This window comes from Miscanthus floridulus, unplaced genomic scaffold (assembly GCF_019320115.1).
Source record: "Miscanthus floridulus cultivar M001 unplaced genomic scaffold, ASM1932011v1 fs_884_1_2, whole genome shotgun sequence".
Taxonomy (NCBI): Eukaryota; Viridiplantae; Streptophyta; class Magnoliopsida; order Poales; family Poaceae; genus Miscanthus; species Miscanthus floridulus.
The window spans coordinates 105,019-116,993 of NW_027097403.1; positions in this window are offsets into that span (position 1 = coordinate 105,019).

Genomic DNA, 11,975 nt, shown 5'->3' on the forward strand with positions numbered 1-11,975 from the left:
ATACATATATTTATATATATAGAATAATAAAAAAACTAATATATAAATTTATATTATTTTCTTTATATATGAATGAATTACAGAATTAGTAATTAAAATAAATTGAAAAATATTTGTAGGGGCGGCTAACTCAGGAACCACCCCTACAAATCTATTTGTAGGGGCGGCTAAGTCAGGAGCCGCCCCTATAAATGACCTCCGGTATATATACCAGAGCCCGCGGGAGGCCGATAATTTTCTAAGTTAGGGCGCTCTTCTTCCTTGCGGATGCCGCCACGCTACCGAACCTACTGCCGCCGCCACCGTCTTCGTGCCGTAGCGCCGCTTCCTCTCACCTCCGCCGGCCCGTGCGCTCTGGCAGTCCTCCCCCGAGCTTCCTTGGCTCCATCCGTCACTGGGACCCGCTACGGAACCCTCCGTGGGCGACGCCTCTGTGCCCTACCTCCGCCACCTCCATGCTCTACCTCCACCGTGCCCTACCTCCCCTGATCTGACTCCAACCCCCGGTCCGTCTCCTGCCCTACGCGCCGCCGTTCCCCCGGCGGCTAGGGTTTCCGCTGCCGTTCCCCCTCCCATGGCGGCTAGGGTTTCCGGCGCTGTGGTGCGCGTGGCACGGCCAGTGGTGGCACTGTGGTGCGCTGAGCCGCCTACTCAAGTCTTCCGTCGAGCCGCAGCATCCCTCCCTCGACCAGGACAGCAGGTACCTGATTGATTCTGTCCTATCCCTGCTTGCTCTGCTGGGTTTCTTGCTGAATGCTGATCACAACTAGTATAGTACCAAAATGGTTAGCCATAGCTAGGATTTGCTGTAAGAGAAAAAAGAATGATTTTTTTTTCAAACTTGAGTTGCACAGATTTAATAAAATTTGGTCTGACCGGCCACTTCTGGCAAATTTGTGTTCACCTACACTCCATCCAGTTGAGTACTCTAACAAAAACAACAACAATGGTATTATCAGAAAAAAATGATGTCCAAATGGCTTGTGCTAAAGATGCTATAAACTATAATCCATCGTTCTCTTAAACCGTGTATATTATATCTTAATTCTCACCTGTCCTCCACCACTGCTCTCTGCTCTTTCTCAAACATAACCAGGTGAGGTTGCCATCGGGCACGGATAGACCCTACACCACTGCTAAAACCTATCGTCGCCCTAAACTACTAGAGCATGCTCAAAGCGAGAAAACTGAGAGGTGTCATACATATGCAGTAAGAGCATGGGCCTGTTTGGCCTGTTGCCGCAAGACGCCACAACTTTAAGGCTCGCCTAAAGTGCGGCGCTGAAATCAGCCACTGAAGATTTGGCGAGCTGAGGCATCGCAAACTATTTAAGTGTTGTTGGGAAACTGTGGCGGCACTAAAGGTCTGGGAACCAATCAAACATCAGTCAAAAGTGGGGCGTTGGAGGTATGGCGAGATTTGGCGAACTCTGGGAACCAAACACGCCCCATGAATAAAAACAGTGAGCACCAAGTTTCGACTAAGTGTAGTTAGATTTCGCAAAGCCGTAGGGCCTGTCGTGACTTTTTTGAGATTTCGAATCCTGGGGCCTTGTAGTGGAGCACTGTCGCTTAGTGTTGATGCCACGCTCATGGCGCTCTGGAAACAGGGCATGCTGATTTCAGGCGTTTTGGAGCGCTGGTGTGGTTGGTTTGTTGATTGACTTTTCCTCGGTTTAGATTAACCTCTTAAATCCCCGTCCCTTTCAGCTGGCCATCGGTCACCAGAGTACTCGGCTCATTCATTATACTGAGCTTTCGTAATCCGTTCTATGTGGAAAACTTGCTTCGAGCTACATGTCACCATTACAAATCCCCTGGAGTCTGTAGCATCTCCCTGAAGCTGCAAGACTCATAGCGAGTCGTGGTACGTGCAGCCCATTTTGAACCTGTTTCCTGCGGTGCGATGGGCAGATGGGGACTTCTAGGGGAGATCAGTCTGATGGAGGGCAGATTTTGTTTTTTTTTTCTTCAAAATTTGTTTGGATGTGCTTCGATATATATATTTTTTCCTCTAGAGCACGCGTAGGGTGACCATCCTAGCTGGTGCATATGCCTATTCACAGCTGTTTTGTCAGGAGACCAGTAAATTGTTTTAGATTTACTCATATCAGATCGGATCCTTTTATAACCATTAACTTTGGGAAATTTAACTATATGAATGAGTTTTCTTCTAAATTTTGAAGCATTTACTGATACTTTGGGCTTCTTAAATCTATGTGCAAGGTCCTCGCCCTTGTATATTACATAATTTCCTACAGATATTATTACTTATCCTAAGTGCCTAGCTGTGTTCTTCAATTATTGCCATCTCCACATGCATGACAAATAACCTTCAAGAAATGAATAAACAATGTACAATTTCCAGAGATACAAGATAGGTGTATCACTCCTGGCCTTTCTTCAAACCCGCAGTTGACATCAGAATGTACTAGATTATTCCTACTGTGATGGCCCCTGATCTGCCCCTCACTCGATGCCTGCATGTGTCCATCTAGGTGTAAGCTGGGGGCCAGCCATGTTACGTGGATCACAAGCAATTATTATTATTTTACTAAATTGACTAGTCTCAGTCCTCACTCAATGATTGGGTTAGATATAGGGCCACGTTTAGTTGGCCAAACTTTGGAGTTGGCAAATTTGCATAGTATAAGATTCCCTACTGTAGCATTTTGTTTTTATTTGGTAATAATTGTTCAATCGTTGACTAATTAGACTCAAAACGTTCGTCTCGCAAAGTACAACCAAACTGTGCAATTAGTTTTTGATTTCGTCAACATTTAGTACTCCATGCATGTACTGCAAGTTTGATGTGACGGGGAATCTTTTTTTTGCATAGTGCCAAATTCTGAAAATTGAGGGAACTAAACATGGCCCAGGTTGTTGACAATAACTGAAGAGCTTGTGGTCCACTGGTACTGCAAGTTTCAGCTGGGCCCTGGAATTCTGATCCCAGGGACAGAACAATTTTTCTGTCAATTTATCTTGGCTGTGCAAGTTTATTCAAGTCCATTCTCCATTGAATTAGGCTCTTACCTAACAAGGGCCCGATGGGAGGAGTAGCTGCGACATCTTTTGTGCTGTGGTGTGTGATAGCCAAGTCATAGCCGTACCTGACTGCCTGCTCCATGAATGAGTTTCCCAACTAATATTCGAGCCAAAGAGATTGACGCACTTCATGTTTAGACATTAGTCCATCTCAAATCTGTTTAGTTTACCTTGAGAAGGCATAGTAGTTTTATGCAACCACCTTACTTATCATTATCTAAAAACACCTCACTTATATGTCTGTGAGGTAGGCAATCTGTGTCAAACTAGATGTTTATTTGATCATTTTTTTCATGGCAGCTAAATGTGTACAATAAGCACTAAATGGCCCGTACTCATTAGTCTAAAGCTGTTACATCATTCATAAAAGAATGTACCTGTGTTCTTTTCGCACATCAATGACTTAAAACGAGGTACAGTTGTATCGTCACAGTGAATTTTTACTTTGTTCCCCAATTCCACCTTGGGTTGCTGATGCTGATCAATTTTCTGGTCCTGAGCTTTCTGGAAAGCCATCGCTGATTGGTTAGCTGATAAAGTCATAAGTGATGAAAGATATGATCGTTCCCATCTCTTTGTTAACCAATCAATGTTTTGGTCCCTGCATTTTGGAGGTTGATATGCTGAGCCCTTTTCATCCTCCTCTAATATATGCATGCAGTACTGTTCTACATGTAGGCAGTAGAAGATCTGCTTCCTACCCATATGATTGCAAGTTGATCCATCGTTGTTAACCTCATGCCATGCACGGCTTTTGCGCACTCTGTGTTTTTTCTATACATGAGTATTAGTAGTGATAACCCCGGTGCTTCATGTATCTATTTTTCTATACTTGGCAGTATACATGATATTATTTGCTTACAGTATAAATTTTTCTATACTTGGCATTATACATGATATTTTTCTATACTTGGCAGTATACATGGCATATATTCACGTAACTTTGGTTACCTATATTTTTTTGTTGGATATATAGAATCAATAATGATTGTTTAATATACATATACCATTGTTTAGTAGATTGTTTAATATACATATATATTTCAGTTGTCTATGCTAATCTTGTGTTTAGTAGATGTTAGCTGTCTTTTGCTAAACACTGACCCCCTCTTATACCATGTCATTTGTAGCTGAAATAGATGTTAGCTGTCTTTTGCCATCAGCTGCTGCTCTATGTTTGCTAAGCAGCTGTTGCTTTTTTTGTCAAATCTCTCCTCTCATCTCCTCTCCTTTGTTTTGCCGATGATGAAATTGTTCAAGTCCATACATTATATGGAATATGAGCTGATGATCAAGAACTTGTGAGGAACTTGGCATCATTAGCAACCGCCCCTACATTACCTTCTCCTCTCTTCTCTGTTATGATGTCTTGATGCTCCAAGTTCATGATCAAATGATGATTGACATGTTTCTGAGACCTCTACTATTGCTAATACTCATTTTTTGATATATTGTTGTTTTATAAGACTACTTTGTTTTATAGACCTTTTTTATTTCTTATACCTTCTCACGTACCTAAAGCATACTTTCTTGCATCTATTAGAACAAAGCGTGAAATAATATCACGGACACTCGATAGTGCAGCCCGATGCCCCGAGCATGATAAGCAGCCAATCTATGAAGAGCAAGCACTAGAGGACCAGCTTACTCAGGAGCAGTTCGATAACGAGTTAGAAAAGGATCTAAAAGTGATGCTTACTCAGGAGTAGTGTGACGAGGAGGAAGGGGAGCAGAAGGAAGAGTAGGAGAGGCTGCTGAGGGCTAAGAAGAAGAGAATGATGATGATAAGGACTCAGAAGAGGGATATGTAAGTCCCGAGGATCCCTTCCCACGTGAAGCCAAAAAGAGGCCAACGGAGGAAGATTTGGACAAGGATTTTGATCCGAACGAGGAGGTAGGGATAAAGCCTTAGCTTGTAAATTTTGCTAAAGCTTTGGCTATGTTACCTCTGCTAACACTTTGACCTGTCGTATATACAGGTCCCTCCTAAAACTCGAAAAAGACGACGTCGATGTCCGCGACATCTCGCTGAACAAGACGGAGTAGAGGAAGGGAGAGCAGAGACAACAACCACAGAAACGGACATTGAGGCCTCTGCTCCACAACCTTAAGACACAACCACGACTACCAAGCCAAAGAGGAAACAAGGGGACAGAAAAGCAAATCAATATCTAGATAAGACATGCTATGTGCTAACGGAGATCGGGCCAGTAGGGGAGATCCTTGAGCCAAAGGAATTCAGAGGATGATTCCGTAATGCGATCGGGGACCTAGTAAGAGATAAATTGAACCCAACAATCCCTAACTAGAAAGAGGTACCAGAGAAGAAAAATGATGAACTATGGGATAAGCAGCTGAAGCTCAATTTTAGATTTTCGAAGGGTAAGCACGAGCTGGTAAAAAAATAATTTCAAGATCATGGGAGAGTCATTCCGATGTTGGAGGTCGAAGCTAAACAAGAAGTATATCCAAAAGGGGTTAACTCCCTTCAACGAGTTTAGCAACATAACTCCTAGTCAATGGGAGGAGCTCGTGGCTTAGAAGACATCATCGGAGGCATTGGAGTTCAGTGCCCGTAACACCGAGCTGGCAAAGAGGAATAAACACCACCATCATCTAGGCCCTGGTGGCTACTATGCCAACGAAGAGCGGTTTAGGAAGATGGACGAAGAGGCCTCAACTACTAGGAATATCGATGTGAAGAATTTGAAGGTACGCTCAAGGAATTGGATATATGCGAGGAGTACAGAATCATCCGGCGGTAATCTTATGTTTGATAAGCCAGAGACCCAAGAGTGTTTACATCAAAATTTGGAAGAAGAGTCGTAGGGCTCATGCGCTGACCTAGACAGCGACAAACAGTGGACCCCAGATCAAGATTCTTTACCCGTGAATGCGTACCTATCGAGGGCACCGATGTGATAATTTTGGAATAAAATTATTTTTATCCCAAAATTGGGGGGCATGTGTTTACACCAAAATTTGGAAGAAGAGTCGTAGGGACTCAAAAGCTCCCAAGATCATGTCATTAAGGAATCAATTGCATGTAGATCGGAACCAGCTGATTGAAATACAGCACTGTAATCGGCTTTCTTCAGGCAGCACCAGCAGATAACGACAAAAGCTATGATCGGCGCCGGGACAAGACATGTTGGACTCTACAAAAGGGAAAGATTAGAGTCCAAGTTATCTTAAATTAGGAATGTTTTCTCTTAGGGCCAAAGATTGTGATGAGTCATGCTTAGATATGAGTCATGCGTAGGTCCCGGGTATAAATATCAAACCCCGACTATTGTAAAAGACAGACAATCAATCAAATACCAGTTATTTACTTTTTTTTGGCTCCGACCAGCCCTTAGGAGTAGGAGTAGAGTAGATCTTAGCGAGTTCTTCAGCAAGTATGGCTGCATCGATCTGGTCGACCTCCACTACTTGTCTGTAAGTACCATCATGGCTTATACCTCTATTCGTATGGCTGGATCGATCCAGTCGACCTCCACTGTGGCTCTGGTATAAGTTAGTTATCGACTCTTATCTAGTTCAAGTACGGTTGCATTGATCCAATCGACCTCCACTGCTCGAACTAGATTAAGGTCAAGTTATCGGCTCTATCTAAGGGTGACGTTCCTTCAGATAGATTCATTAAGTTACCGATATTGCTTGTTGCTTTCATTATTTACTTAATTACAGTAATATCACTTCACCCGATTGGGATTGATCTAGATCGGCCTTATATCTTTGTTAACCCATCGTTTGTTTATCTAAACTGATCTGATCTGCACTTTAAACGATGAGTTATGTTTTATCAGCTGTTTTATATCAATCTTGATCATGCATAGCGTGCGGTTAAGACATGTTTGATCTTGAGTAGATATATTGGCTAGTGAAACTGTTGCATGGCCTGTTATCATGGCCTATGTGATTCTGCCTCACACCCCACTGTTAGCACCGTGGAGTGGGGATCATTATTTGGTAGATCTGTTCCTGAGAGGACATGATCTTAACTATGCGCTATGCCTGAATCAGCTATTTTAGCCAATATCGAGCGCTTTCACAAATAGTTCGCATCACGAGATCGTTGAAGTAGCGATAGGTTGAAAGATGTATTAGCCCCATGATCTTATTATTGTATTATGGTCTGCATGATTCTGCCTCATGCCCCACTGATATTAGTAATAAGTTAGGGTCGTCGAGTCTATTGTTGTTTCTACAGCCTGCATGATTTTGCCTCATGCCCCACTGGTTATATTGATAGATGAGATCTAATATGTTCATTAGATTTATCTCTATTAAATGATTGAATGATGATGAATTATTTCTTTTATAAAGGAGTTTGGTTACTTGCAGTCATTGGCTTAGCATGAACTAATTATTGTTAATATCTTATTGTCATTGACCATTATTTGTTTAAACAATGATATTCATCCAGAGTGATAACCGATTCTTCTTACACAATCCTATGAGCTTTAACCGATTTATTCTTATGAATATGCTGGAATCAACTATTTAGTCGATCTCCTTTTATATCGGCTCTCAGAGCCACACATTCAAGACTATCTGGCAACACCGACATGTTCCACCCTTAATTACTGATTAACTTTCTCTTTTTGTCAATTGTAGGGTCAAATTGACTAGCACGTCTCAGGAGGAGTGTGCAGGATCAACCACCCCTATGCTGAAGCTAGGTAGATCTCCTGCTCCATCAAGCGGACCCTTCTGGCTTGCTCGTGTGTCCTCAGCACGGGACAAAATTCTATGTCGACACACATTTCTGGCACACCTGGTGGGACTCCACAATCATCATGACGGTTCACAACAACAAAGACATCCTTATGCTACATTATGAAGATCTACCTAATGGAGATAAAGATGTCATCAGCAAAGCTACAGAAGAGTTTCAGAGCAAATGTTTGTTGTCCTACACCAAAACACGTGACAACACAATTGTTCAGAAATTTCCACTACCGAGAGTTCTATTACATGGGCAGATAGATACAACTGAAGCCAAAGATAGGTGTTTCTTTACGGAAGTTGTAGATAAATCTATTCGTGATGTCATATCAAGCTAAAATGGAGCTTTCTTGGACACATTCCACAACGCCATGAAAGAAGCGATTCATGGGTTTCTAGTTGGTTAAGTTGGGCCGACTTATTACAACATTCTAGATCCGTCGACTCAAGGGACTAATCAAGTCGGTACCAGCTGGTAATGGTGATGTCCAGGCAGTTCATGGTTCATCTGAATAGGCTCAAGAAACTACTATGAATCAGATTCAGTAGAATCCTAGACCGCCAGTACAGCATGTGCAATAGCCGGCGGGGCAAAGTCAGAATCAGGTGATCAATTTTGGCACATCAGGCCACATACCATCGTTGGCTCAAAAAATAGCACCATCAATTGAAAGGATCCATAGAGATATAGATCCTTATGTCTATAATCAGAGACTTCAAACAGCAAGCCAGTAAAGGACCCAACAGATAGAGGTTCCACAAAGATACCACTATGGATCAGACTAGAACACCCTTCACATGATTCCAAATCTATTGTATCAAGACATACAGAATTTCAATCCACAGATGGGTCAGCAAGTACAGAGAAATCCAAATTCAAATACTGATGAGTTGCTGTTGAAGGTGACCGAGATGATAAAGAATCAGTTCGGTCTGAAGCCAAAAGGGCTGACCTTCTCGTACAAACGCCCATATCCAGAATGGTATGATTTGGTCATCCTTCCCATAAATTATAGGCTCCTAGAGTTTGCTAAGTTCACTGGCCAAGACAGTACAAGCACGATAGAACATGTCAGTTGGTATCTTACACAATTGGGCGAAGCATCAGTTGAGGATGCCCATTGAGTTCGTTTCTTCTCCTTGTCGTTATCAAGGCCAACCTTCACTTGGTTTTCATCATTGCCGGTCAATTTTATTGCCAATTGGGCTAACCTAGAGAAGAAGTTTCATACATATTTTTACATTGGGACTGGGGAAAAGAAGATAACCAATTTGACAACTATAAGGCAGAAGGCTAATGAATCAGGCACTGAGTTTCTTCAGAGGTTCCAAGAGATTAGGAACCTGTGCTTCTCATTAAACTTGGCTAATGATCAACTAGCTGCTTTAGCTGTTCAAGGAATGCTGCCAATATGGAAAGAAAAGCTGTTGGGACAAGAATTTGATAACTTGGGTCAATTGGCTTAACGAGTGGCAGCGCTCAATAGCCAATTTCAGAGTATGCGTAGAGATACCCGATTTCAGAAGAGTACCACAGTAGCTGAAGCTTATGATCCATACTCAGTCGATGATGGCTATGAAGAAGAAGAAGAAGAGGTTGCTGCGACTGAATAGAATTGGGGCAAGAAGACAGTAATGGTGCCAAATCCTTGAGGAAGAGGAGTCAATGAGAGCTATGACTTTGATGTCAGAAAACCAGACAAGCTCTTCGATTTCTTGCATGAGAAGGGGCAAATTAAGTTGCCCGATGGTCATGTTATGTTGCCCCCTAATCAGTTGAAGAATAAGAAGTTCTGCAAGTTCTATAACGCTACTTCTCATTCCACTAACGAATGCAGAATCTTCGGCAGCATATACAGAGGGCTATTCAGCAAGGAAGGCTCAAATTTGATACGCCTTAAAAAATGAAAGTTGATGATAATCCTTTCATAGGAGATCAAAACATGGTTGATGCTAGGCTGATCAAAGGAAAAACTGAGGTCCTAACATCAACCGAATCAAGGGAAGCTGGAACAGTCGATCCCAAGATGCAAATATCGGCTGACGAGTACAGAGAGATTAGAAGACGTCGTGCTAAGCAAAAGAGCCGATATGAGCAGGGAGAAGCGTCAAAAGATGGGGCGACAAAGCCATGAGTTATATCTCAGATCCTGTTGAATAAGTGACAGCGGCAGAAGGAAAAGGATTATCAGCGTTGGTTAAAGGATCAAGAATACCAGCGTCAACTAGAAAAAGAGAGGTACGAAAGGAAACAAGCTGAATCACATTGAAATTGTCCTTTCTTTAGACATTGCTAGAATGAAGGTTTGAAGTTGCCTACCAGACATAACTGTCCAGAATGCAGTAATCAATATTAGGAGTTTAGGCAATCTCAAACCAACCGTCGATCTATCCATACTCAAGATGCATATCATCATAATAACATGAATCGGCGCTTAAAAATGGAAGTGTTCATAATCGGCTGGGAAAAAGAGTTGTTGATCAGGACTGGGCTGATTATGAAGAAGGTAACGAAAGAGAATATGTTTGGCAGGAAGGCCAATGGTGTCCAAGAGGTTTAACAAGAAGCCAGAAGGGAAGGGTGCAACGCCTAAGGAATAAAGAGATGAAACACGCTCAGGCATCTGGTAAACCTCAAGTATGGCGTACTAAGCAAACAACTAATAGAAAGGAACCATCGGCTAATATCCAAATGACTTTTCTATTGCCATCAGAATTTTGAGTCAATGGTGAAAGCCAACAGCTGATCCAAGCAGTTGGCTTTGAAAATTTGTATTAATGGATAATCCAATAGATGGTACAGATGCAAATTAGGACATGGCTTCACGTCAGCAGATGAATTGGAAGAAGTAGATATTCATTCTGGAGATAGACCCAGGCCGACGTACTTAAGTGCTAAGTTGGATCTAGAGTATAAGCGGGAATTAATTGATTTATTAAAGGAATTTAAAGACTGCTTTGCTTGGGAGTACTATGAGATGTCTGGTTTAGACCGATCAATAGTTGAACATCGATTGCCAATCAAACCTGGATATCAGCCATTTAAACAAGCTCCAAGGAGATTCAACCCGAACGTGCTCGATGATATAAAAAAGGAGACTGAAAGGTTACTGAAAGCAAAATTTATCCGACCGTGCCGATATGCAGAGTGGATATCAAATGTTGTCCCTATATATAAGAAGAATAGAAAATTAAGAGTTTGCATCGATTTCAAGGATCTGAACAAAGTCACACCCATGGATGGTTATCCGATGCCGATAGCTGATATGTTAGTGGATGCAGCAGCCGGGCACAAGGTTATTAGCTTCATGGACGACAATGCATGATACAATCAAATTTTCATGGCTGAGGGAGACATAACAAAGTCTGCTTTCAGGTGCCCCAGCGCAATCGGTCTGTTCAAGTGGTTTGTGATGACCTTTGGTCTGAAGAATGCCGTTGTAACTTATCAAAGGGCGATGAACTACATTTTCCATAAGTTGATCAGCAGGATTGTTGAAATCTACATCGATGATGTGATGATAAAATCTAAAGGATACAAAGAGCACCTGGCTGACTTGCGAGAGACTCTGGAATACATAAGAAAACATGGTTTAAAGATGAATCCTAATAAGTGTGCTTTTGGAGTATTAGCTGGGCAATTCTTGGGATTCATGGTCCACGAGAGAGGAATCGAAGTTGGTTAGAAAAGCGTAAAAGCAATTGATGAGGCAGTTCCCTCGACTACTAAAATAGAGTTGCAATCTCTACTTGGTAAGATCAATTTCATCAGAAGATTCATTTCAAATTTGTCGGAGAGGATCCTACCATTTTCTCCCTTGTTGAAGTTGAAGAATGATCAAGAATTCACGTGGGGTGACATACAACAAAAGGCATTTGAAAAGATAAAAGAATACATGAAGCGTCCATCTGTGCTGGTCCCTCCTTAGCAAGGTAAGCCTTTTAAGTTGTACATATCGGCTGATGACAAGACAATTGGGTTGGCCTTGATGCAAGAATTTGAAGGAAAAGAGAGAGTTGTTTTCTATCTGAGTAGAAGATTATTGGATCCAGAGACAAGATATTCTCCCACCGAAATGTTATGCTTGTGCTTATATTTCTGTTACACTAAGTTGCGACACTAGTTATTATCGACCGAGTGTACAGTTGTTTCCAAGGCCGATGTGGTTAAGCACATGTTATCAGTGCCAATACTG